Raw genomic sequence first — 24370 nt, 5'->3', positions numbered from 1 at the left:
GTGGACTCATCCTTTCATATGAACCAACCTATCGTGATGCCTGTGGCTACGCGTGACTTGGAGGATTCCGAGTCCCTTGATGTGGTCAGGGCTTTGAAAATTTACGTGGCCAGAACGGCTAGAGTCAGAAAAACAGAAGCACTGTTTGTCCTGTATGCAGCCAACAAGATTGGCACCCCTGCTTCAAAGCAGACTATTGCTCTCTGGATCTGTAACACGATTCAGCAGGCGCATTCTATGGCGGGATTGCCGTTGCCTAATTCAGTCAAGGCCCATTCCACTAGGAAGGTGGGCTCTTCTTGGGCAGCTGCCCGAGGGGTCTCGGCACTACAGCTGTGCCGAGCTGCTACTTGGTCGGGTTCAAACACCTTTGCAAAGTTCTATAAGTTTGATACCCTGGCTGAGGAGGACCTCCTGTTTGCTCAATCGGTGCTGCAGAGTCATCCGCAGGAGCCCGTTTGGGAGCTTTGGTATAATCCCCATGGTCCTTACGGAGTCCCCAGCATCCTCTAGGACGTAAGAGAAAATAAGATTTTAAACCTACCGGTAAATCTTTTTCTCGTAGTCCGTAGAGGATGCTGGGTGCCCGTCCCAAGTGCGGACTACTTCTGCAAGACTTGTATATAGTTATTGCTTACATAAGGGTTATATGTTAGTTTTCATCGGTCTTGGACTGATGCTATGTTGTTTTCATACTGTTAACTGGGTAGTATATCACAAGTTATACGGTGTGATTGGTGTGGCTGGTATGAATCTTGACCTTGGATTAACAAAAATCCTTTCCTCGTACTGTCCGTCTCCTCTGGGCACAGTTTCTCTAACTGAGGTATGGAGGAGGGGCATAGAGGGAGGAGCCAGTGCACACCCAGATCTAAAGTCTTTCTTAAAGTGCCCATGTCTGCTGCGGAGCCCGTCTATCCCCCATGGTCCTTACGGAGTCCCCATCATCCTCTACGGACTACGAGAAAAAAATTTTACCGGTAGGTTTAAAATGTTATTTTTTTCTCTGCAACCCACTGCTAAATTGTGCTTCCTAGCTGTTTTTTATAAAATCACTTAATTAAATCTAACTCTGATTATGTCAGAGAAGGCCAGGTACCCTACACCATAAGAGGGGGTTTGAAATTTTGACTTGTCTACTTAAAGATCACCAAAATCTGATCACAAGGTCAATTACATCCCTGGGTGGGATTGAACCACCAACCTTTTGGTTAATAGCCCATGTAAGTGAAAGAGATCCTGAAGCACTCACTCATCATGGGAAAGTACCAATGTGTTTCTTACAAAAATTCTCCAGATTATTGACTTTTTAAAGTTTTTCTAGGAAACGTTCTAGATGAATGCTTATTAGCCTTTGTCAGTATCTACTTTTGCAAGGTGTCTATGTGGCGCAATCGGTTAGCATGTTTGGCTTTTAACCAAAAGGTTGGTGGTTCAATCCCACCCAGGGATGTATTTGACCTTGTAATCAGATTTTGGTGATCTTTAAGTAGACAAGTCAAAATTTCAAACCCCCTCTTATGGTGTAGGGTACCTGGCCTTCTCTGATGTAATCAGAGTTAGATTTGATTAAGTGATTTTATAAAAAAACAGCTAGGAAGCACAATTTAGCAGTGGGTTGCAGAGAAAAAAAATTATGCTGGCAGAAAAGTCCAATTGAGTGACGAAACAGCTCTTCATTTTCTGATTTTATGTTTATGCTAACAAATTTGCTCTATGAAAAGTGTCCACAAAGCCAAGTCTCTGATTAACACCTTTGTAGGAATGGTTTTTCACCTATTACTGAATTAAACTTGCTTCATTGGAAAGGCAGCAAGATGCATCCTCATTTCAATGTCTACTGAAATAATACAGGTTGACACCAGGAAACATAAACGTCACTGCATCCTTGCTGCTTCCTCATGGGGAAGTCTGTTTAATGTGAAAACAAGGTGATATCTAATCAGCACACAGGTAAGGAATTAAGAAAATCTTTCTTTATGGGTGAAGATGTTTCTCACAAAATTGTTGTACCAAAGCATCATTGAATTTCAAGCTGGAAAGATGATTTTAATATATCACTTGTACATTTTGTACTGCTCTTCTGGTGACAATGTAGTTTGTTTTTGTCAATTACCATTTTAATAATAGGGTAAAGAAAATTAAGTGGATTTTTGAAAGAAAACAATACTGTCAATATACTATTAAAACAAATTAAAATGGTAAAAGTTATTGTACTTTAAGTAAAAATAAAAGAGCCAAAATATCAATCCCAGTTTTGGATTACTTTAATTAACAAAAAACAATGCATATAGCAGAGGATAGTTTCAATCTGCCTATCTCTGGGTTATGGGCCCAGCATGCTTCCGTTGCAGTACTTTGCTGCTCATGTAAGTGCAAGAGATCCTGAAGCACTCACTCATCATGGGAAAGTACCAATGTGTTTCTTACAAAAACTCTCCAGATTATTGACTTTTTAAAGTTTTTCTGGGAAACGTTCTAGATGAATGCTTATTAGCCTTTGTCAGTATATACTTTTACGAGGTGTCTCTGTGGTGCAATCGGTTAGCATGTTTGGCTATTAACCAAAAGGTTGGTGGTTCAATCCCACCCATGGATGTAATTGACCTTGTGATTAGATTTTGGTAATCTTTAAGTAGACAAGTCAAAATGTCAAACTCCCTCTTATGGTGTAGGGTACCTGGCCTTCTCTGATGTAATCAGAGTTAGATTTGATTAAGTGATTTTATAAAAAACAGCTAGGAAGCACAATTTAGCAGTGGGTTGCAGAGAAAAAAAATTATGCTGGCAGAAAAGTCCAATTGAGTGATTAAACAGCTCTTCATTTTCTGATTTTATGTTTATGCTAACAAATTTGCTCTCTGAAAAGTGTCCACAAAGCCAAGTCTCTGATTAACACCTTTGTAGGAATGGTTTTTCACCTATTACTGAATTAAACTTGCTTCATTGGAAAGGCAGCAAGATGCATCCTCATTTCAATGTCTACTGAAATAATACAGGTTGACACCAGGAAACATAAACGTCACTGCATCCTTGCTGCTTCCTCATGGGGAAGTCTGTTTAATGTGAAAACAAGGTGATATCTAATCAGCACACAGGTAAGGAATTAAGAAAATCTTTCTTTATGGGTGAAGATGTTTCTCAAAAAATTGTTGCACCAAAGCATCATTGAAATTCAAGTGGAAAGATGATTTTAATATATCACTTGTACATTTTGTACTGCTCTTCTGGTGACAATGTAGTTTGTTTTTGTCAATTACCATTTTAATAATAGGGTAAAGAAAATTAAGTGGATTTTTGAAAGAAAACAATACTGTCAATATACTATTAAAACAAATTAAAATGGTAAAAGTTATTGTACTTTAAGTAAAAATAAAAGAGCCAAAATATCAATCCCAGTTTTGGATTACTTTAATTAACAAAAAACAATGCATATAGCAGAAGATAGTTTCAATCTGCCTACCTCTGGGTTATGGGCCCAGCATGCTTCCGTTGCAGTACTCTGCTGCTTATGTAAGTGCAAGAGATCCTGAAGCACTCACTCATCATGGGAAAGTAGCAATGTGTTTCTTACAAAAACTCTCCAGATTATTGACTTTTTAAAGTTTTTCTAGGAAACGTTCTAGATTGATGCTTATTAGCCTTTGTCAGAATAAACTTTTACGAGGTGTCTCTGTGGTGCAATCGGTTAGCATGTTTGGCTATTAACCAAAAGGTTGGTGGTTCAATCCCACCCAGGGATGTAATTGACCTTGTGATCAGATTTTGGTGATCTTTAAGTAGACAAGTCAAAATTTCAAACCCCCTCTTATGATGTAGGGTACCTGGCCTTCTCTGATGTAATCAGAGTTAGATTTGATTAAGTGATTTTATAAAAAACAGCTAGGAAGCACAATTTAGCAGTGGGTTGCAGAGAAAAAAAAATTATGCTGGCAGAAAAGTCCAATTGAGTGATTAAACAGCTCTTCATTTTCTGACTTTATTTTTATGCTAACAAATTTGCTCTCTGAAAAGTGTCCACAAAGCCAAGTCTCTGATTAACACCTTTGTAGGAATGTTTTTTCACCTATTACTGAATTAAACTTGCTACATTGGAAAGGCAGCAAGATGCATCCTCATTTCAATGTCTACTGAAATAATACAGGTTGACACCAGGAAACATAAACGTTACTGCATCCTTGCTGCTTTCTCATGTGGAAGTCTGTTTAATGTGAAAACAAGGTAATATCTAATCAGCACACAGGTAAGGAATTAAGAAAATCTTTCTTTATGGGTGAAGATGTTTCTCACAAAATTGTTGTCCCAATGCATCATTGAAATTCAAGATGGAAGATGATTTTAATATATCACTTGTACATTTTGCATTGCTCTTCTGGTGACAATGTAGTTTGTTTTTGTCAATTACCATTTCAGTAATAGGGTAAAGAAAATTAAGTGCATTTTTTAAAGAAAACAATGCTGTCAATATACTATTAAAACAAATTAAAATGATAAAAGTTATTGTACTTTAAGTAAAAATAAAAGAGCCAAAATATCAATCCCAGTTTTTGATTACTTTAATTATAAAAAAAAAATGCACATAGCAGAGGATAGTTTCGATCAATCGACCTCTGGGTTATGGGCCTAGCATCCTTCCATTGCACTACTCTGCTGCTCATGGAAGTCCGAGAGATCCTGAAGACTAAATTGATTAAAGGCCTAAAAGTACTGGACTATAAGGAAAGACTTACTAGGCTGAATATGTATACACTAGAAAAGAGGTGCCTAAGAGGAGATATTATTAATATCTTCAAATATGTAAAGATACATAACAAAGAGTTATCAGAGGAATTATTTATTAAAAGAACACGTGGTCACTCGCTGCGACTGGAGGAAAGTTCAGAACGCAATGGAGGAAAGGGTTCTTAACTGTTAGGGCAATCAGGATGTGGAATTCCCTGCCAGGGAAGGTGGTAATGGCGGACTCTGTAATTGGATTTAAAAAAGGAATGGATACATTTCTGAATGAAAAAGCTATCCAAGGTTATAATACTTAAAATATCAACAAGGTTAATCCGGGGGTAACATGAGTTATAGTAGCTAACTAGTCATAAAACATTATTCAGCAAGTATGTAGAATCATCACAACTTAAAACAGGTTGAACACGATGGGCAATTTGCCTCTATTCAACCTCAAAAACTATGTTACTATATTACTGTAGTATACAGAACACCACAATGCAATGAGCAGTGATAGTGAGCACTGATGAGGATACTAGAACTGACACTGAGCAGCAAGATGCAGCACTGGACTATTAGTAATGTACTGTAGTATGCTGAGCACCACAATGCAGCACAAGACAATGAGCAGTGATACTGAGCACTGATGAGGATACTACTGAGAACTGACACTGAGCAGGAGAGACACACTACTAGTATTACTGAGCAGCAATAAGTAACCACTGATACTGAGCACTGATATTGAGATTTCCACTGAGAGAACATAGCCACGTCCTCTCCGCTCTCTCTTCAATGCACGAGTAAAAATGGCGGCAACGCGCAGCTCTATATATAATATCCGAATCTCGCGAGAATCCGACAGCGGGATGATGACATTTTCCCTTGTTCAGGTTTTCCGAGTCAGGCGGGAACAACCGAGCCTGCCTCAGACCAGTGTAAACAACGTGGAGTTCGTGGGGAATTCGGTTCTCGGAGAACCGAACCCGCTCCTCTCTACCTTATACCCATCAATTTTTTTTATTTTCAATCTAAGCCCCTGCAGTTTTCTGTAAGCATCTGCTTCGCTATCATGATCAACAAGTCACAAGGGCAAACACTCAGGGCTTGAGGCATAGATCTTTGGACCAGCTGCTACAAGCATGGCAGAGGTGTCACTATCACTGGTGACACCCAGAGAGGTGGCGAGGGAGATTGTAATGCAGTGCGTGCAAATAAGCAGCGCAATGGTAAAAAGGAGGCATGATTTCATAGGTAGGGGCGTGGCCTGGTGGCCTGAATCTACATTTTGTTGCTCCGGGTGTCCCGGGGGTTGGGGGCTGCACCCGGGGACTAGTGTGTAAGCGGTGCTGGCTCCTGCACAGTGACAGGGCATGGCCACCCAGTATGACACCTCCCTTCTTGACCATGCTGTAATTGCAGTCGCACTGCAGTTCAGCGTGATCATAAACAATGGTGTAGCCTCCTGCTGGTGCAGACTGTATGTGCGCGCAGGAAGCCGCCACCATTTTTGTGATCACAGCGGCTGAATGTGATGTCATACAGCCGCTGTGACCACGCCCCCTGTGTCTCCTCCATTGCAGACCCCATTTTGAAGCCTTGCCCCCGCACTGCTCCATCCCTGACTTGGAAATGGAGTGTTGCTGACCCCACTCTCCCCCCCTGCCCCGATTGACAGGCAGAGGCGATCGCATGCAGGCACATGCATATGCTCTTAGCAATTTTTGCAGTTGGATCGCTTATTGTGATTGCAATCCAACCTGAATCAGGCCCTATTACCTATCACAATGCGCTGCGGGCAGTACAAAATTGGGTTAATATAGGAGAAAAACCCCCAGACCTGTGCTCCTTAACTGTACCTGGTGGCTAGTGGAGCGGCTGCCCAGTAATCAGTGTCCACCCCAGTGCGCACACGGCCCACCCCCTACGGCCACGCTCCCCTTTATCAGCGGCCTCGTGATCCGGAAGGGCGGTGTGTGTGTGTGACTGACCTTAGGAAGAAACCGGAGCCTCCGCTGCAGTGACCCAGCAACCAGGGCACGGGAGTATACAGCGCCGCTGGGAGTGATGAAGCTGCAGTAAAGATGTCTATTAGACCTAGCCTGCTGCAGCCCTTGTAGATTATCATAAAACAAGTTCTTCTTTTCTTGTCAAAATTAATAGCTAAGAATAGGCTGCCTGAGGCAGGCCCCTGTTAAGTGGCCTGCTACTGAAGGCACCAACTACAAACTGAGCTCCCTGTTCATGGAAGCGGGGTTATAGAGGAGGATGCGCTGAGCATCTTGGGAACAGTCAAAAGCTTTGAGCCGGTTGGTGCCTCAGATCAACATCCTACTCTACACCCCAATGTGAATCCTTGTGGAGTCCAGTGTACCCCACAGAAGAAATTAATGTGTCACACCCATTGGCAGCAACCTAAGAATAGCTGCTGACGGGCACAATTGAGAAAGGAAGGGGGGGGGGGCATTTGAATCCAGCACATAGATGCAATTCAAATATGTAATTTGTACCTTCCTATTTTAAAATATAATGGATGAACCTCACCCTGTGAGAACAATCTTCATGATCAAGAGATCTAATATGTAAAATAAGTATGAGTTGGGATAGGGCTGGGGAGGGTGGCAGCTCGGGCAGCCCCTCCCCCGTCAAGTTAAGGAGATTCAACTGAGGAAGCACAAGGGAACTCTCGTCTGGGGACAACAACTGCAGGGAGACCACATCTTTTCAGATGAACATGGGAGGGCGGAAGGCTGCCTAATACTTAAGCACCATCAAATATCAAACCATATCCAACAACTAGTACAAGCATTCCTGGGGGAAGGTCTGCAGCAGACGGATTTGCATACGGTGATGTCATCCAAGCAGTGGGCCAAAGTTGGCTGGAACCCTCATCTGCATATAAAAAGAGAAAAGGGGCATGCAGGGCATGGCGGCCTTTTGCAGTGCTTGGATGACCCCTAGTTCGCATTAAACACCCCCACCCTCCTTTGGTGTGGGGCTCATGTTGGCCATGCCCCATCCCCTGAAGCATTCATGCTGATTTCTTGCAACAGCTGGGCACTGTAACAGCTCCAGAGCTGCTCTGTAAGGCAAGTAAAAGGGTGTGGGCCCTGCAGCACCACCTGTAGTTCGCATTGTGCGTTGGAAGGCACAAAGTAAGCAGACGGGAGGAGAAGTCAGGATAGTACACAAGGGCATCCTTTTTTCTTAGTCCATAGAGGATGCTGGGGTCACATTAAGAACCATGGGGTATAGACGGGATCCGCAAGAGACATGGGCACTTTAAGACTTTCAAAGGGTGTGAACTGGCTCCTCCCTCTTTGCCCCTCCTCCAGAATCCAGTTATAGGAACTGTGCCCAGGGAGACGGACATTTCGAGGAAAGGATTTATTGTTAAACTAAGGTGAGCATCTTACCAGCTCACACCTTAAGCATGCCGCAGAACGTGGCATTCAACAGAACACAAGCCAACGGCATGAACAATTGCAGCAAAAAGCTGACCAGAACCGTAACACAACATGTGTATAACCACAAGTAATAACTGCAGACACAGTATGGACTGGGACGGGTGCCCAGCATCCTCTACGTACTAAGAGAAAAGGATTTACCGGTAGGTATTAAAATCCTATTTTCTCATACGACCTAGAGGATGCTGGGGTCACATTAAGAACCATGGGGTTATACCAAAGCTCTTGAACGGGTGGGAGAGTGCGTACGACTCTGCAGCACCGAATGACCCAACTTGAGGTTATCATCAGCCAAGGTATCAAACTTGTAAAACTTAGCAAAAGTGTTTACTAAATAGCTGCTCTGCAAAGTTGCAATGCCGAGACTCCCCGACCAGCTGCCCAGGATGAACCCACCTTTCTAGTAGAATGGGTCTTCACCTAATTCAGTAACGGCAATCCTGCCATGGAATGAGCATGCTGAATCTTACCACAGATCCAGCGCATAATGGTCTGCATGGAAGCAGGACACCCAATCCTGTTGGGAGCATACAGGACAAACAGAGCCTCTGTTTTCCTAATCTGAACCGTTCTGGTGACATAAATTTTCAAAGTTCTGACCACAGCCAGAGACTTTGACTCAACGAAGGTGTCAGTGGCCAAAGACACCATGTGGAAAGATGAACCACCTTTGGCAGAAATTGTTGACGTGTCCTCAATTCTGCTCTATCTTCATGAAAGATCAAATAAAGGCTCTTGTGATACTGCATGGTTTGTACTGTTTTCCATGTGCTCCCAGATCTTTCAAGCAAGTAGCATGGTCATGAAAGTTCTGTTTGAAAAGAAACAAACATTTACTGTCATTGTTATGCAAATAAACTTACATTAAAGCTAACAAGAAAGCACACTCGTTCTGTCTTTAAACTGATAAAAGAAACCCCAATAATATGGGGCATGCAAAAATTGAGATAAAACTCAGTTTTGCTCCTCTCCACGGAAATCTTTAATAAAAGGCGAAATATTTGTTAGTTCTGAAGAGAAACCAGAGCATGACCAAGATTCCACCTGTCGCCTGAGTGCCATGCCAGCAGTTCTCATTCAGCTCAAAGTGAGCACCCAATTTGAATGAAAGAAAGCAGATTTCTCACCAGGCTTCCCCTTGCTATAAACATGGTTTGTACTCTTTTCCATGTGCTCCCAGATCTTTCAAACAATTAGTGTGGTCAAGAAAGTTCTGTTTGAAAAGAAACAAACATTTACTGTCATTTCTATGCAAATGAGCTTACATTAAAGCACACTCGTTCTATCTTTAAACCGATAAAATAAAACCCCAATAAGATGGGGCATGCAAAAATTGAGATAAAACTCAGTTTTGCTCCTCTCCACGGAAATCTTTAGTAAAAGGCGAAAGATTTGTTCGTTCTGAAGAGAAACCAGAGCATGACCAAGATTCTACCTGTCGCCTGAGTGCCATGCCAGCAGTCCTCATTCAGCTCAAAGTGAGCACCCAATTTGAAAGAAAGAAAGCAGATTTCTCACCAGGCTTCCCCTTGCTATAAACATGGTTTGTACTCTTTTCCATGTGCTCCCAGATCTTTCAAGCAATTAGTATAGTCAAGAAAGTTCTGTTTGAAAAGAAACAAACATTTACTGTCATTTCTATGCAAATGAGCTTACATTAAAGCACACTCGTTCTATCTTTAAACTGATAAAAGAAACCCCAATAAGACGGGGCATGCAAAAATTGAGATAAAACTCAGTTTTGCTCCTCTCCACGGAAATCTTTAATAAAAGGCGAAAGATTTGTTCGTTCTGAAGAGAAACCAGAGCATGACTAAGATTCCACCTGTCGCCTGAGTGCCATGCCAGCAGTCCTCATTCAGCTCAAAATGAGCACCCAATTTGAAAGAAAGAAAGCAGATTTCTCACCAGACTTCCCCTTGCTATAAGCATGGTTTGTACTCTTTTCCATGTGCTCCCAGATCTTTCAAGCAATTAGTATGGTCAAGAAAGTTCTGCTTGAAAAGAAACAGACATTTATTGTCATTGTTATGCAAATAAACTTACATTAAAGCTAACAAGAAAGCACACTCGTTCTGTCTTTAATCTGATAAAAGAAACCCCAATAATATGGGGCATGCAAAAATTGAGATAAAGCTCAGTTTTGCTCCTCTCCACAGAAATCTTTAGTAAAAGGCGAAAGATTTGTTCGTTCTGAAGAGAAACCAGAGCATGACCAAGATTCCACCTGTCGCCTGAGTGCCGTGCCAGCAGTCCTCATTCAGATCAAAGTGAGCGCCCAATTTGAAAGAAAGCAGATTTCTCACCTGTCTTCTCCTTGCTATAAGCATGGTTTGTACTGTATTCCATGTGCTCCCAGATCTTTCAATCAAGTAGCATGGTCAAGAAAGTTCTGTTTGAAAAGAAACAAACATTTACTGTCATTTCTATGCAAATGAGCTTACATTAAAGCACACTCATTCTATCTTTAAACCGATAAAAGAAACCCCAAAAAGATGGGGCATGCAAAAATTGAGATAAAACTCGGTTTTGCTCCTCTCCACGGAAATCTTTAGTAAAAGGCGAAAGATTTGTTCGTTCTGAAGAGAAACCAGAGCATGACCAAGATTTTTATCTGAAAATATGTGTTCTCCCTGCAGTTGTTGTCCCCAGATGAGAGTTCCTTTGTGCTGACTCAGTTGAATCTCCTTTACTTGACAGGGGGATGCTCGAGCAGCGACCCTCCCCAGCTCTAGCCCAACTCCTACTTACCTGCCAGGTGAGATACTATGATCATGAAGGTGCTTCTCCCAAGGCAACCCATTGCACTCTGGGTGTGCTGCTTCTGCGATTTCCCCAAATGTGGGAAACTTGACTGCATAATTTGTGTTTCCCCTGGTCGGCTCTCGTATAATTCAGATCTCTTTGTCTCAGGTCTCTCTCCAGCCTAGTTTGCTGTCTGTTTCCACTTCTCTTTTCTTGAGCCGCTCCCTTCTATGCCCTTGCGCACTATCCTGACTTCTCCCGTCTGCTTACTTCGTGCCTTCCAACGCACAATGCAAACTACAGGTAGTGCTGCAGGGCCCACACCCTTTTACTTGCCTTACAGAGCGTCTCTGGAGCAGTTACAGTGCCCAGCTGCTGCAAGAAATCAGCTTGAATGCTTCAGGGGCTGGGGCATAGCCAACATGAGCCCCACACCGAAGGAGGGTGGAGGTGTGTAATGCGAACTAGGGGTCATCCAAGCGCCGCAAAAGGCCGCCATGCCCTGCACGCCCCTTGTCTCTTTTCATATGCAGACGAGGGTTGAAGCCAACTTTGACCCACTGTTTGGATGACATCACCATATGCAAATCCATCTGCTGCAGGCCTTCCCCCAGGAATGCTTGCACTAGTTGTTGCATTTGGTTTGTTGTTTGGGGGTGCTTCAGTATTAGGCAGCCTTCTGCCCTCCCATGTTCATCTGAAAATATGTGTTCTCCCTGCAGTTGTTGTCCCCAGATGAGAGTTCCCTTGTGCTGCCTCAGTTGAATCTCCTTTACTTGACAGAGATGTGCCTGAGCAGCGGCCCTCCCCAGCCCTATCCCAAATCATACTTATTTTGCATAGGCGATACCATGGTCATGAAGATTGTTCTCCCAGTGTGAGGTTCATTCATTGCATTCTGGGTATGCTGACCCCTGTGATTTCCCCAAATGTGGGAAACTCGACTGCATTATTTGTGGTAGTGGGGGACTGTGTTTGTGCTTTCCTCTGGTCAGCTCTGGTAAAAGTCAGATTTATTTGTTTCAGATCTTCCTCTAGCCTTGTTCTTCTTTCGAGAGTTCCCTTGTGCTGCCTCAGTTGGATCTCCTTCACTTGACAGGGGTGTGCCCGAGCAGCGACCCTCCCCAGCTCTAGCCCAACTTCTACTTACCTGCCAGGTGAGATACTATAATCATGAAGGTGCTTCTCCCAGGGCAAGGCTCACCCATTGCACTCTGGATGTGCTGCCCCTGCGATTTCCCCAAATGTGGGAAACTTGACTGCATAATTTGTGTTTCCCCTGGTCGGCTCTCGTATAATTCAGATCTCTTTGTCTCAGGTCTCTCTCCAGCCTAGTTTGCTGTCTGTTTCCACTTCTCTTTTCTTAAGCCGCTCCATTCTATGGCCTTGCGCACTATCCTTACTTCTCCCGTCTGCTTACTTTGTGCCTTCCAATACACAATGCAAACTACAGGTAGTGCTGCAGGGCCCACACCCTTTTACTTGCCGTACAGAGCAGCTCTGGAGCTGTTACAGTGCCCAGCTACTGCAAGAAATCAGCTTGAATGCTTCAGGGGCTGGGGCATAGCCAACATGAGCCCCACACCGAAGGAGAATGGAGGTGTTTAATGCGAACTAGGGGTCATCCAAGCGCCGCAAAAGGCCGCCATGCCCTGCACGCCCCTTTTCTCTTTTCATATGCAGACGAGGGTTGAAGCCAACTTTGACCCACTGCTTGGATGACATCACCATATGCAAATCCATCTGCTGCAGGCCTTCCCCCAGGAATGCTTGCACTAGTTGTTGCATTTGGTTTGTTGTTTGGGGGTGCTTCAGTATTAGGCAGCCTTCTGCCCTCCCATGTTCATCTGAAAATATGTGTTCTCCCTGCAGTTGTTGTCCCCAGATGAGAGTTCCCTTATGCTGCCTCAGTTGAATCTCCTTTACTTGACAGAGATGTGCCTGAGCAGCGGCCCTCCCCAGCCCTATCCCAAATCATACTTATTTTGCATAGGAGATACCATGGTCATGAAGATTATTCTCCCAGTGTGAGGTTCATTCATTGCATTCTGGGTATGCTGACCCCTGTGATTTCCCCAAATGTGGGAAACTCGACAGCATTATTTGTGGTAGTGGGGGACTGTGTTTGTGTTTTCCTCTGGTCAGCTCTGGTAAAAGTCAGATTTCTTTGTCTCAGATCTTCCTCTAGCCTTGTTCTCCTTTCGAGAATTCCCTTGTGCTGCCTCAGTTGGATCTCCTTCACTTGACAGGGGGGTACCCGAGCAGCGACCCTCCCCAGCTCTAGCCCAACTCCTACTTACCTGCCAGGTGAGATACTATGATCACGTAGGTGCTTCTCCCAGGGCAAGGCTCACCCATTGAACTCTGGGTGTGCTGCTCCTGCGATTTCCCCAAATGTGGGAAACTTGACTGCATAATTTGTGTTTCCCCTGGTCGGCTCTCGTATAATTCAGATCTCTTTGTCTCAGGTCTCTCTCCAGCCTAGTTTGCTGTCTGTTTCCACTTCTCTTTTCTTAAGCCGCTCCATTCTATGGCCTTGCGCACTATCCTTACTTCTCCCGTCTGCTTACTTTGTGCCTTCCAATGCACAATGCAAACTACAGGTAGTGCTGCAGGGCCCACACCCTTTTACTTGCCGTACAGAGCAGCTCTGGAGCTGTTACAGTGCCCAGCTACTGCAAGAAATCAGCTTGAATGCTTCAGGGGCTGGGGCATAGCCAACATGAGCCCCACACCGAAGGAGGGTGGAGGTGTTTAATGCGAACTAGGGGTCATCCAAGCGCCGCAAAAGGCCGCCATGCCCTGCACGCCCCTTTTCTCTTTTCATATGCAGACAAGGGTTGAAGCCAACTTTGACCCACTGCTTGGATGACATCACCATATGCAAATCCATCTGCTGCAGGCCTTCCCCCAGGAATGCTTGCACTAGTTGTTGCATTTGGTTTGTTGTTTGGGGGTGCTTCAGTATTAGGCAGCCTTCTGCCCTCCCATGTTCATCTGAAAATATGTGTTCTCCCTGCAGTTGTTGTCCCCAGTGAGAGTTCCCTTATGCTGCCTCAGTTGAATCTCCTTTAATTGACAGAGATGTGCCTGAGCAGCGGCCCTCCCCAGCCCTATCCCAAATCATACTTATTTTGCATAGGAGATACCATGGTCATGAAGATTATTCTCCCAGTGTGAGGTTCATTCATTGCATTCTGGGTATGCTGACCCCTGTGATTTCCCCAAATGTGGGAAACTCGACAGCATTATTTGTGGTAGTGGGGGACTGTGTTTGTGTTTTCCTCTGGTCAGCTCTGGTAAAAGTCAGATTTCTTTGTCTCAGATCTTCCTCTAGCCTTGTTCTTCTTTCGAGAATTCCCTTGTGCTGCCTCAGTTGGATCTCCTTCACTTGACAGGGGGGTACCCGAGCAGCGACCCTCCCCAGTTCTAGCCCAACTCCTACTTACCTGCCAGGTGAGATACTTTGATCACGTAGGTGCTTCTCCCAGGGCAAGGCTCACCCATTGCACTCTGGGTGTGCTGCTCCTGCGATTTCCCCAAATGTGGGAAACTTGACTGCATAATTTGTGTTTCCCCTGGTCGGCTCTCGTATACTTCAGATCTCTTTGTCTCAGGTCTCTCTCCAGCCTAGTTTGCTGTCTGTTTCCACTTCTCTTTTCTTAAGTGCCTTCCAATGCACAATGCAAACTACAGGTAGTGCTGCAGGGCCCACACCCTTTTACTTGCCGTACAGAGCAGCTCTGGAGCTGTTACAGTGCCAAGCTGCTGCAAGAAATCAGCTTGAATGCTTCAGGGGCTGGGGCATAGCCAACATGAGCCCCACACCGAAGGAGGGTGGGGGTGTTTAATGCGAACTAAGGGTCATCCAACGCCGCAAAAGGCCGCCATGCCCTGCATACCCCTTTTCTCTTTTCATATGCAGATGAGGGTTCCAGCCAACTTTGGCCCACTGCTTGGATGACATCACCATATGCAAATCCGTCTTCTGCAGAACTTCCCCCAGGAATGCTTGTACTAGTTGTTGCATTTGGTTTGTTGTTTGGGGGTGCTTCAGTATTAGGCAGCCTTCTGCCCTCCCATGTTCATCTGAAAATATGTGTTCTCCCTGCAGTTGTTGTCCCCAGATGGGAGTTCCCTTGTGCTGCCTCAGTTGAATCTCCTTTACTTGACAGAGATGTGCCTGAGCAGCGGCCCTCCCCAGCCCTATCCCAAATCATACTTATTTTGCATAGGAGATACCATGGTCATGAAGATTGTTCTCCGAGGGTGAGGTTCATTCATTGCATTTTGGGTATGCTGACCCCTGTGATTTCCCCAAATGTGGGAAACTCGACTGCATTATTTGTGGAGGTGGGGGACTGTGTTTGTGCTTTCCTCTGGTCAGCTCTGGTAAAAGTCAGATTTCTTTGTCTCAGATTTTCCTCTAGCCTTGTTCTTCTTTCGAGAGTTCCCTTGTGCTGCCTCAGTTGGATCTCCTTCACTTGACAGGGGGGTACCCGAGCAGCAACCCTCCCCAGCTCTAGCCCAACTCCTACTTACCTGCCAGGTGAGATACTATGATCATGAAGGTGCTTCTCCCAGGGCAAGGCTCACCCATTGCACTCTGGGTGTGCTGCTCCTGCGATTTCCCCAAATGTGGGACACTTGACTGCATAATTTGTGTTTCCCCTGGTCGGCTCTCATATAATTTAGATCTCTTTGTCTCAGGTCCCTCTCCAGCCTAGTTTGCTGCCTGTTTCCACTTCTCTTTTCTTGAGCCGCTCCCTTCTATGCCCTTGTGCACTATCCTGACTTCCCCGTCTGCTTACTTTGTGCCTTCCAACGCACAATGCAAAATACAGGTAGTGCTGCAGGGCCCACACCCTTTTACTTGCTTTACAGAGCAGCTCTGGAGCTGTTACAGTGCCCAGCTGCTGCAAGAAATCAGCTTGAATGCATCAGGGGCTTGGGCATAGCCAACATGAGCCCCACACCGAAGGAGGGTGGAGGTGTTTAATGCGAACTAGGGGTCATCCAAGCGCCGCAAAAGGCCGCCATGCCCTGCACACCCCTTTTTTATTTTCATATGCAGACGAGGGTTGAAGCCAACTTTGACCCACTGCTTGGATGACATCACCATATGCAAATCCATCTGCTGCAGGCCTTCCCCAAGGAATGCTTACACTAGTAGTTGCATTTGGTTTGTTTTTTGGGGGTGCTTCAGTATTAGGCAGCCTTCTGCCCTCCCATGTTCATCTGAAAATATGTGTTCTCCCTGCAGTTGTTGTCCCCAGATGAGAGTTCCCTTGTGCTGCCTCAGTTGAATCTCCTTTACTTGACAGAGATGTGCCTGAGCAGCGGCCCTCCCCAGCCCTATCCCAAATCATACTTATTTTGCATAGGAGATACCATGGTCATGAAGATTGTTCTCCCAGGGTGAGGTTCATTCATTGCATTCTGGGTATGCTGACCCCTGTGATTTCCCCAAATGTGGGAAACTCGACTGCATTATTTGTGGTAGTGGGGGACTGTGTTTGTGCTTTCCTCTGGTCAGCTCTGGTAAAAGTCAGATTTCTTTGTCTCAGATCTTCCTCTAGCCTTGTTCTTCTTTCGAGAGTTCCCTTGTGCTGCCTCAGTTGGATCTCCTTCACTTGACAGGGGGTGCCCGAGCAGCAATCCTCCACAGCTCTAGCCCAACTCCTACTTACCTGCCAGGTGAGATACTATGATCTTCACTGTTAGGGCAATCAGGATGTGGAATTCCCTGCCAGGGAAGGTGGTAATGGCGGACTCTGTAATTGGATTTAAAAAAGGAATGGATACATTTCTGAATGAAAAAGCTATCCAAGGTTATAATACTTAAAATATCAACATGGTTAATCCGGGGGTAACATGAGTTATAGTAGCTAACTAGTCATAAAACATTATTCAGCAAGTATGTAGAATCATCACAACTTAAAACAGGTTGAACACGATGGGCAATTTGCCTCTATTCAACCTCAAAAACTATGTTACTATATGTTACTATATTACTATGTTACTGTAGTATACAGAACACCACAATGTAATGAGCAGTGATAGTGAGCACTGATGAGGATACTAAAACTGACACTGAGCAGCAAGATGCAGCACTGGACTATTAGTAATGTACTGTAGTATGCTGAGCACCACAATGCAGCACAAGACAATGAGCAGTGATACTGAGCACTGATGAGGATACTACTGAGAACTGACACTGAGCAGGAGAGACACACTACTAGTATTACTGAGCAGCAATAAGTAACCACTGATACTGAGCACTGATATGGAGATTTCCACTGAGAGAACATAGCCACGTCCTCTCCGCTCTCTCTTCAAAGCACGAGTAAAAATGGCGGCAACGCGCAGCTCTTTATATGGAATCCGAATCTCGCGAGAATCCGACAGCGGGATGATGACATTTTCCCTTGTTCAGGTTTTCCGAGTCAGGCGGGAACAACCGAGCCTGCCTCGGACCAGTGTAAACCACGTGGAGTTCGTCGGGAATTCGGTTCTCGGAGAACCGAACCCGCTCCTCTATATATACTATATTACTATGTTACTGTAGTATACAGAATACCACAATGCAATGAGCAGTGATAGTGAGCACTGATGAGGATACTAGAACTGACACTGAGCAGCAAGATGCAGCACTGGACTATTAGTAATGTACTGTAGTATGCTGAGCACCACAATGCAGCACAAGACAATGAGCAGTGATACTGAGCACTGATGAGGATACTACTGAGAACTGACACTGAGCAGGAGAGACACACTACTAGTATTACTGAGCAGCAATAAGTAACCACTGATACTGAGCACTGATATTGAGATTTCCACTGAGAGAACATAGCCACGTCCTCTCCGCTCTCTCTTCAATGCACGAGTAAAAATGGCAGCAACGCGCAGCTCTTTATATGGAATCCGAATCTCGCGAGAATCCGACAGCGGGATGATGACATTTTCCCTTGTTCAGGTTTTCCGAGTCAGGCGGGAACAACCGAGCCTGCCTCGGACCAGTGTTAACCACGTGGAGTTCGTGGGGAATTCGGTTCTCGGAGAACCGAACCCGCTCCTCTCTACCTTATACCCATCAATTTTTTTATTTTCAGTCTAAGCCCCTGCAGTTTTCTGTAAGCATCTGCTTCGCTATGATGATCAACAAGTCACAAGGGCAAACACTCAGGGCTTGAGGCGTAGATCTTAGGACCAGCTGCTACAAGCATGGCAGAGGTGTCACTATCACTGGTGAGACCCAGAGAGGTGGCGAGGGAGATTGTAATGCAGTGCGCGCAGATAAACAGCGCAATGGTAAAAAGGAGGCATGGTTTCATAGGTAGGGGCGTGGCCTGGTGGCCTGAATCTACATTTTGTTGCTCCGGGAGTCCCGGGGGTTGGGGGCTGCACCCGGGGACTAGTGTGTGAGCGGTGCTGGCTCCTGCACAGTGACAGGGCATGGCCACCCAGCATGACGCCTCCCTTCTTGACCATGCTGTAATTGCAGTCGCACTGCAGTTCAGCGTGATCATAAAAAATGGTGTAGGCTCCTGCTGGTGCAGACTGTAGAGAAAAGCTGCTGTGACCACGCCCCCTGTGTCTCCTCCGTTGCAGACCCCATTTTGAAGCCTTGCCCCCTGACTAAGAGAAAAGAATGCCCTTGCGCACTATCCTGACTTCTCCTCCCGTCTGCTTAATTTGTGCCTTCCAACGCACAATGCGAACAACAGGTGGTGCTGCAGGGCCCACACTCTTTTACTTGCCTTACAGAACAGCTCTGGAGCTGTTACAGTGCCCAGCTGCTGCAAGAAATCAGCTTGAATGCTTCAGGGGATGGGGCATGGCCAACATGAGCCCCACACCAAAGGAGGGTGGGGGTGTTTAATGCGAACTAGGGGTCATCCAAGCACTGCAAAAGGCCGCCATGCCCTGCATGCCCCTTTTCTCTTTTCATATGCAGATGAGGGTTCCAGTCAACTTTGGCCCACTGCTTGGATAACATCACCATATGCAAATCCGTCTGCTGCAGACCTTCCCCCAAGAGTGCTTGTACTAGTTGTTGCATATGGTTTGATATTTGATGGTGCTTCAGTATTAGGCAGCCTTCCGCCCTCCCATGTTCATCTGAAAAGATGTGGTCTCCCTGCAGTTGTTGTCCCCAGATGAGAGTTCCCTTGTGCTGCCTCAGTTGAATCTCCTTTACTTGACAGAGATGTGCCTGAGCAGTGGCCCTCACCAGCCCTATCCCAAATCATACTTATTTTGCATAGGAGATACCATGGTCATGAAGATTGTTCTCCCAGGGTGAGGTTCATTCATTGCATTCTGGGTATGCTGACCCCTGTGATTTTCCCAAATGTGGGAAACTCGACTGCATTATTTGTGGTAGTGGGGGACTGTGTTTGTGCTTTCCTCTGGTCAGCTCTGGTAAAAGTCAGATTTCTTTGTCTCAGATCTTCCTCTAGCCTTGTTCTTCTTTCGAGAGTTCCCTGGTGCTGCCTCAGTTGGATCTCCTTCACTTCACAGGGGGGAACCCGAGCAGCGACCCTCCCCAGCTCTAGCCCAACTCCTACTTACCTGCCAGGTGAGATACTATGATCATGAAGGTGTTTCTCCCAGGGCAAGGCTCACCCATTGCACTCTGGGTGTGCTGCCCCTGCGATTTCCCCAAAAGTGGGAAACTTGACTGCATAATTTGTGTTTCCCCTGGTCGGCTCTCGTATAATTCAGATCTCTTTGTCTCAGGTCTATCTCCAGCCTAGTTTGCTGTCTGTTTCCACTTCTCTTTTCTTCAGCCGCTCCCTTCTATACCCTTGTGCACTATCCTGACTTCTCCTCCAGTCTGCTTACTTTGTGCCTTCCAATGCACAATGCAAACTACAGGAAGTGATGCAGGGCCCACACCCTTTTACTTGCCTTACAGAGCAGCTCTGGAGCTGTTACAGTGCCCAGCTGCTGCAAGAAATCAGCTTGAATGCTTCAGGGGATGGGGCATGGCCAACATGAGCCCCACACCAAAGGAGGGTGGAGGTGTTTAATGCGAACTAGGGGTCATCCAAGCACCGCAAAAGGCCGCCATGCCCTGCACGCCCATTTTCTCTTTTCATATGCAGATGAGGGTTGAAGCCAACTTTGACCCACTGCTTGGATGACATCACCGTATGCAAATCCGTCTTCTGCAGAACTTCCCCCAGGAATGCTTGCACTAGTTGTTGCATTTGGTTTGTTGTTTGGGGGTGCTTCAGTATTAGGCAGCCTTCTGCCCTCCCATGTTCATCTGAAAATATGTGTTCTCCCTGCAGTTGTTGTCCCCAGATGAGAGTTCCCTTGTGCTGCCTCAGTTGAATCTCCTTTACTTGACAGAGATGTGCATGAGCAGCGGCCCTCCCCAGCCCTATTCCAAATCATACTTATTTTGCATAGGAGATACCATGGTCATGAAGATTGTTCTCCCAGGGTGAGGTTCATTCATTGCATTTTGGGTATGCTGACCCCTGTGATTTCCCCAAATGTGGGAAACTTGACTGCATTATTTGTGGTAGTGGGGGACTGTGTTTGTGCTTTCCTCTGGTCAGCTCTGGTAAAAGTCAGATTTCTTTGTCTCAGATTTTCCTCTAGCCTTGTTCTTCTTTCGAGAGTTCCCTTGTGCTGCCTCAGTTGGATCTCCTTCACTTTACAGGGGGGTACCCGAGCAGCGACCCTCCCCAGCTCTAGCCCAACTCCTACTTACCTGCCAGGTGAGATACTATGATCATGAAGGTGCTTCTCCCAGGGAAAGGCTCACCCATTGCACTCTGGGTGTGCTGCCCCTGCGATTTCCCCAAATGTGGGAAACTTGACTGCATAATTTGTGTTTCCCTTGGTCGGCTCTCGTATAATTCAGATCTCTTTGTCTCAGGTCTCTCTCCAGCCTAGTTTGCTGTCTGTTTCCACTTCTCTTTTCTTCAGCCGCTCCCTTCTATACCCTTGTGCACTATCCTGACTTCTCCTCCCGTCTGCTTACTTTGTGCCTTCCAATGCACAATGCAAACTACAGGTAGTGCTTCAGGGCCCACACCCTTTTACTTGCCTTACAGAGCAGCTCTGGAGCTGTTACAGTGCCCAGCTGCTGCAAGAAATCAGCTTGAATGCTTCAGGGGATGGGGCATGGCCAACATGAGCCCCACACCAAAGGAGGGTGGGGGTGTTTAATGCGAACTAGGGGTCATCCAAGCACTGCAAAAGGCCGCCATGCCCTGCATGCTCCTTTTCTCTTTTCATATGCAGATGAGGGTTCCAGTCAACTTTGGCCCACTGCTTGGATAACATCACCATATGCAAATCCGTCTGCTGCAGACCTTCCCCCAGGAGTGCTTGTACTAGTTGTTGCATATGGTTTGATATTTGATGGTGCTTCAGTATTAGGCAGCCTTCCGCCCTCCCATGTTCATCTGAAAAGATGTGGTCTCCCTGCAGTTGTTGTCCCCAGATGAGAGTTCCCTTGTGCTGCCTCAGTTGAATCTCCTTTGCTTGACAGAGATGTGCCTGAGCAGCGGCCCTCACCAGCCCTATCCCAAATCATACTTATTTTGCATAGGAGATACCATGGTCATGAAGATTGTTCTCCCAGGGTGAGGTTCATTCATTGCATTCTGGGTATGCTGACCCCTGTGATTTTCCCAAATGTGGGAAACTCGACTGCATTATTTGTGGTAGTGGGGGACTGTGTTTGTGCTTTCCTCTGGTCAGCTCTGGTAAAAGTCAGATTTCTTTGTCTCAGATCTTCCTCTAGCCTTGTTCTTCTTTCGAGAGTTCCCTGGTGCTGCCTCAGTTGGATCTCCTTCACTTCACAGGGGGGAACCCGAGCAGCGACCCTCCCCAGCTCTAGCCCAACTCCTACTTACCTGCCAGGTGAGATACTATGATCATGAAGGTGCTTCTCCCAGGGCAAGGCTCACCCATTGCACTCTGGGTGTGCTGCCCCTGCGATTTCCCCAAATGTGGGAAACTTGACTGCATAATTTGTGTTTCCCCTGGTCGGCTCTCGTATAATTCAGATCTCTTTGTCTCAGGTCTCTCTCCAGCCTAGTTTGCTGTCTGTTTCCACTTCTCTTTTCTTCAGCCGCTCCCTTCTATACCCTTGTGCACTATCCTGACTTCTCCTCCCGTCTGCTTACTTTGTGCCTTCCAATGCACAATGCGAACTACAGGTAGTGCTGCAGGGCCCACACCCTTTTACTTGCCTTACAGAGCAGCTCTGGAGCTGTTACAGTGCCCAGCTGCTGCAAGAAATCAGCTTGAATGCTTCAGGGGCTGGGGCATAGCCAACATGAGCCCCACACCAAAGGAGGGTGGAGGTGTTTAATGCAAACTAGGGGTCAGCCAAGCGCCGCAAAAGGCCACCATGCCCTGCACGCCCCTTTTCTCTTTTCATATGCAGACGAGGGTTGAAGCCAACTTTGACCCACTGCTTGGATGACATCACCATATGCAAATCCATCTGCGGCAGGCCTTCCCCCAGGAATGCTTGCACTAGTTGTTGCATTTGGTTTGTTGTTTGGGGGTGCTTCAGTATTAGGCAGCCTTCTGCCCTCCCATGTTCATCTGAAAATATATGTTCTCCCTGCAGTTGTTGTCCCAAGATGAGAGTTCCCTTGTGCTGCCTCAGTTGAATCTCCTTTGCTTGACAGAGATGTGCATGAGCAGCGGCCCTCCCCAGCCCTATTCCAAATCATACTTATTTTGCATAGGAGATACCATGGTCATGAAGATTTTTCTCCCAGGGTGAGGTTCATTCATTGCATTTTGGGTATGCTGACCCCTGTGATTTCCCCAAATGTCGGAAACTTGACTGCATTATTTGTGGTAGTGGGAGACTGTGTTTGTGCTTTCCTCTGGTCAGCTCTGGTAAAAGTCAGATTTCTTTGTCTCAGATTTTCCTTTAGCCTTGTTCTTCTTTCGAGAGTTCCCTTGTGCTGCCTCAGTTGGATCTCCTTCACTTTACAGGGGGGTACCCGAGCAGCGACCCTCCCCAGCTCTAGCCCAACTCCTACTTACCTGCCAGGTGAGATACTATGATCATGAAGGTGCTTCTCCCAGGGCAAGCTCACCCATTGTACTCTGGGTGTGATGCTCCTGCGATTTCCCCAAATGTGGGAATCTTGACTGCATAATTTGTGTTTCCCCTGGTCGGCTCACGTATAATTCAGATCTCTTTGTCTCAGGTCTCTCTCCAGCCTAGTTTTCTGTCTGTTTCCACTTCTCTTTTCTTCAGCCGCTCCCTTCTATACCCTTGTGCACTATCCTGACTTCTCCTCCCATCTGCTTACTTTGTGCCTTCCAATGCACAATGCAAACTACAGGTAGTGCTGCAGGGCCCACACCCTTTTACTTGCCTTACAGAGCAGCTCTGGAGCTGTTACAGTGCCCAGCTGCTGCAAGAAATCAGCTTGAATGCTTCAGGGGCTGGGGCATAGCCAACATGAGCCCCACACCGAAGGAGGGTGGAGGTGTTTAATGCGAACTAGGGGTCATCCAAGCACCGCAAAAGGCCGCCATGCCCTGCACGCCCCTTTTCTCTTTTCATATGCAGATGAGGGTTGAAGCCAACTTTGACCCACTGCTTGGATGACATCACCGTATGCAAATCCATCTTCTGCAGAACTTCCCCCAGGAATGCTTGCACTAGTTGTTGCATTTGGTTTGTTGTTTGGGGGTGCTTCAGTATTAGGCAGCCTTCTGCCCTCCCATGTTCATCTGAAAATATGTGTTCTCCCTGCAGTTGTTGTCCCCAGATGAGAGTTCCCTTGTGCTGCCTCAGTTGAATCTCCTTTACTTGACAGAGATGTGCATGAGCAGCGGCCCTTCCCAGCCCTATTCCAAATCATACTTATTTTGCATAGGAGATACCATGGTCATGAAGATTGTTCTCCCAGGGTGAGGTTCATTCATTGCATTTTGGGTATGCTGACCTCTGTGATTTCCCCAAATGTGGGAAACTTGACTGCATTATTTGTGGTAGTGGGGGACTGTGTTTGTGCTTTCCTCTGGTCAGCTCTGGTAAAAGTCAGATTTCTTTGTCTCAGATTTTCCTCTAGCCTTGTTCTTCTTTCGAGAGTTCCCTTGTGCTGCCTCAGTTGGATCTCCTTCACTTTACAGGGGGGTACCCGAGCAGCGACCCTCCCCAGCTCTAGCCCAACTCCTACTTACCTGCCAGGTGAGATACTATGATCATGAAGGTGCTTCTCCCAGGGCAAGGCTCACCCATTGCACTCTGGGTGTGCTGCTCCTGCGATTTCCCCAAATGTGGGAAACTTGACTGCATAATTTGTGTTTCCCCTGGTCGGCTCTCGTATAATTCAGATCTCTTTGTCTCAGGTCTCTCTCCAGCCTAGTTTGCTGTCTGTTTCCACTTCTCTTTTCTTGAGCCGCTCCTTTCTATGCCCTTGCGCACTATCCTGACTTCT

At 46.2% G+C, this 24370-nt stretch overlaps 24 non-coding genes and 2 pseudogenes across 24 annotated transcripts; 21 read left to right on the top strand and 5 right to left on the bottom strand.

The window, feature by feature from the left end:
• Nucleotides 1-3669: 3669 nt before the first annotated feature.
• On the top strand, nucleotides 3670-3743 carry TRNAN-AUU (transfer RNA asparagine (anticodon AUU)). Its single transcript has one exon. It is a non-coding gene; the product is annotated as a tRNA-Asn (tRNA).
• A 5354-nt stretch (nucleotides 3744-9097) lies between these two features.
• LOC135049152 (U5 spliceosomal RNA) lies at nucleotides 9098-9213 on the bottom strand. Its single transcript, XR_010240919.1, has one exon. It is a non-coding gene; the product is annotated as a U5 spliceosomal RNA (small nuclear RNA).
• Nucleotides 9214-9488: 275 nt separating this feature from the next.
• On the bottom strand, nucleotides 9489-9604 carry LOC135049046 (U5 spliceosomal RNA). The gene has a single exon (XR_010240815.1). It is a non-coding gene; the product is annotated as a U5 spliceosomal RNA (small nuclear RNA).
• Nucleotides 9605-9878: 274 nt separating this feature from the next.
• On the bottom strand, nucleotides 9879-9994 carry LOC135049112 (U5 spliceosomal RNA). The gene has a single exon (XR_010240880.1). It is a non-coding gene; the product is annotated as a U5 spliceosomal RNA (small nuclear RNA).
• A 286-nt stretch (nucleotides 9995-10280) lies between these two features.
• On the bottom strand, nucleotides 10281-10396 carry LOC135049066 (U5 spliceosomal RNA). The gene has a single exon (XR_010240835.1). It is a non-coding gene; the product is annotated as a U5 spliceosomal RNA (small nuclear RNA).
• A 270-nt stretch (nucleotides 10397-10666) lies between these two features.
• On the bottom strand, nucleotides 10667-10782 carry LOC135049058 (U5 spliceosomal RNA). Its single transcript, XR_010240827.1, has one exon. It is a non-coding gene; the product is annotated as a U5 spliceosomal RNA (small nuclear RNA).
• A 144-nt stretch (nucleotides 10783-10926) lies between these two features.
• Nucleotides 10927-11083, top strand: LOC135049665 (U1 spliceosomal RNA). The gene has a single exon (XR_010241374.1). It is a non-coding gene; the product is annotated as a U1 spliceosomal RNA (small nuclear RNA).
• Nucleotides 11084-11754: 671 nt separating this feature from the next.
• On the top strand, nucleotides 11755-11918 carry LOC135049295 (U1 spliceosomal RNA). Its single transcript, XR_010241057.1, has one exon. It is a non-coding gene; the product is annotated as a U1 spliceosomal RNA (small nuclear RNA).
• Nucleotides 11919-12070: 152 nt separating this feature from the next.
• Nucleotides 12071-12233, top strand: LOC135049582 (U1 spliceosomal RNA). The gene has a single exon (XR_010241319.1). It is a non-coding gene; the product is annotated as a U1 spliceosomal RNA (small nuclear RNA).
• Nucleotides 12234-12904: 671 nt separating this feature from the next.
• Nucleotides 12905-13068, top strand: LOC135049365 (U1 spliceosomal RNA). Its single transcript, XR_010241125.1, has one exon. It is a non-coding gene; the product is annotated as a U1 spliceosomal RNA (small nuclear RNA).
• Nucleotides 13069-13220: 152 nt separating this feature from the next.
• LOC135049593 (U1 spliceosomal RNA) lies at nucleotides 13221-13383 on the top strand. The gene has a single exon (XR_010241328.1). It is a non-coding gene; the product is annotated as a U1 spliceosomal RNA (small nuclear RNA).
• Nucleotides 13384-14053: 670 nt separating this feature from the next.
• On the top strand, nucleotides 14054-14217 carry LOC135049364 (U1 spliceosomal RNA). Its single transcript, XR_010241123.1, has one exon. It is a non-coding gene; the product is annotated as a U1 spliceosomal RNA (small nuclear RNA).
• A 152-nt stretch (nucleotides 14218-14369) lies between these two features.
• Nucleotides 14370-14532, top strand: LOC135049591 (U1 spliceosomal RNA). Its single transcript, XR_010241326.1, has one exon. It is a non-coding gene; the product is annotated as a U1 spliceosomal RNA (small nuclear RNA).
• Nucleotides 14533-15146: 614 nt separating this feature from the next.
• LOC135049250 (U1 spliceosomal RNA) lies at nucleotides 15147-15310 on the top strand. The gene has a single exon (XR_010241015.1). It is a non-coding gene; the product is annotated as a U1 spliceosomal RNA (small nuclear RNA).
• A 152-nt stretch (nucleotides 15311-15462) lies between these two features.
• On the top strand, nucleotides 15463-15604 carry LOC135049545 (U1 spliceosomal RNA; annotated as a pseudogene).
• A 691-nt stretch (nucleotides 15605-16295) lies between these two features.
• LOC135049453 (U1 spliceosomal RNA) lies at nucleotides 16296-16459 on the top strand. Its single transcript, XR_010241206.1, has one exon. It is a non-coding gene; the product is annotated as a U1 spliceosomal RNA (small nuclear RNA).
• A 2719-nt stretch (nucleotides 16460-19178) lies between these two features.
• Nucleotides 19179-19342, top strand: LOC135049498 (U1 spliceosomal RNA). The gene has a single exon (XR_010241245.1). It is a non-coding gene; the product is annotated as a U1 spliceosomal RNA (small nuclear RNA).
• A 152-nt stretch (nucleotides 19343-19494) lies between these two features.
• LOC135049387 (U1 spliceosomal RNA) lies at nucleotides 19495-19657 on the top strand. Its single transcript, XR_010241144.1, has one exon. It is a non-coding gene; the product is annotated as a U1 spliceosomal RNA (small nuclear RNA).
• Nucleotides 19658-20331: 674 nt separating this feature from the next.
• On the top strand, nucleotides 20332-20495 carry LOC135049178 (U1 spliceosomal RNA). Its single transcript, XR_010240945.1, has one exon. It is a non-coding gene; the product is annotated as a U1 spliceosomal RNA (small nuclear RNA).
• A 152-nt stretch (nucleotides 20496-20647) lies between these two features.
• On the top strand, nucleotides 20648-20810 carry LOC135049462 (U1 spliceosomal RNA). Its single transcript, XR_010241215.1, has one exon. It is a non-coding gene; the product is annotated as a U1 spliceosomal RNA (small nuclear RNA).
• Nucleotides 20811-21484: 674 nt separating this feature from the next.
• Nucleotides 21485-21648, top strand: LOC135049486 (U1 spliceosomal RNA). The gene has a single exon (XR_010241234.1). It is a non-coding gene; the product is annotated as a U1 spliceosomal RNA (small nuclear RNA).
• Nucleotides 21649-21800: 152 nt separating this feature from the next.
• Nucleotides 21801-21963, top strand: LOC135049435 (U1 spliceosomal RNA). The gene has a single exon (XR_010241189.1). It is a non-coding gene; the product is annotated as a U1 spliceosomal RNA (small nuclear RNA).
• A 674-nt stretch (nucleotides 21964-22637) lies between these two features.
• LOC135049367 (U1 spliceosomal RNA) lies at nucleotides 22638-22801 on the top strand. The gene has a single exon (XR_010241127.1). It is a non-coding gene; the product is annotated as a U1 spliceosomal RNA (small nuclear RNA).
• A 152-nt stretch (nucleotides 22802-22953) lies between these two features.
• LOC135049660 (U1 spliceosomal RNA) lies at nucleotides 22954-23104 on the top strand (annotated as a pseudogene).
• A 685-nt stretch (nucleotides 23105-23789) lies between these two features.
• LOC135049233 (U1 spliceosomal RNA) lies at nucleotides 23790-23953 on the top strand. Its single transcript, XR_010240999.1, has one exon. It is a non-coding gene; the product is annotated as a U1 spliceosomal RNA (small nuclear RNA).
• Nucleotides 23954-24105: 152 nt separating this feature from the next.
• LOC135049452 (U1 spliceosomal RNA) lies at nucleotides 24106-24268 on the top strand. The gene has a single exon (XR_010241205.1). It is a non-coding gene; the product is annotated as a U1 spliceosomal RNA (small nuclear RNA).
• Nucleotides 24269-24370: the final 102 nt, after the last annotated feature.

Source organism: Pseudophryne corroboree, unplaced genomic scaffold, assembly GCF_028390025.1.
Source record: "Pseudophryne corroboree isolate aPseCor3 unplaced genomic scaffold, aPseCor3.hap2 scaffold_99, whole genome shotgun sequence".
In the NCBI taxonomy this organism is placed as follows: domain Eukaryota; kingdom Metazoa; phylum Chordata; class Amphibia; order Anura; family Myobatrachidae; genus Pseudophryne; species Pseudophryne corroboree.
The sequence above is the reverse complement of the archived record's forward strand: the minus strand, read 5'-3'. Positions and strand labels throughout refer to the sequence as shown.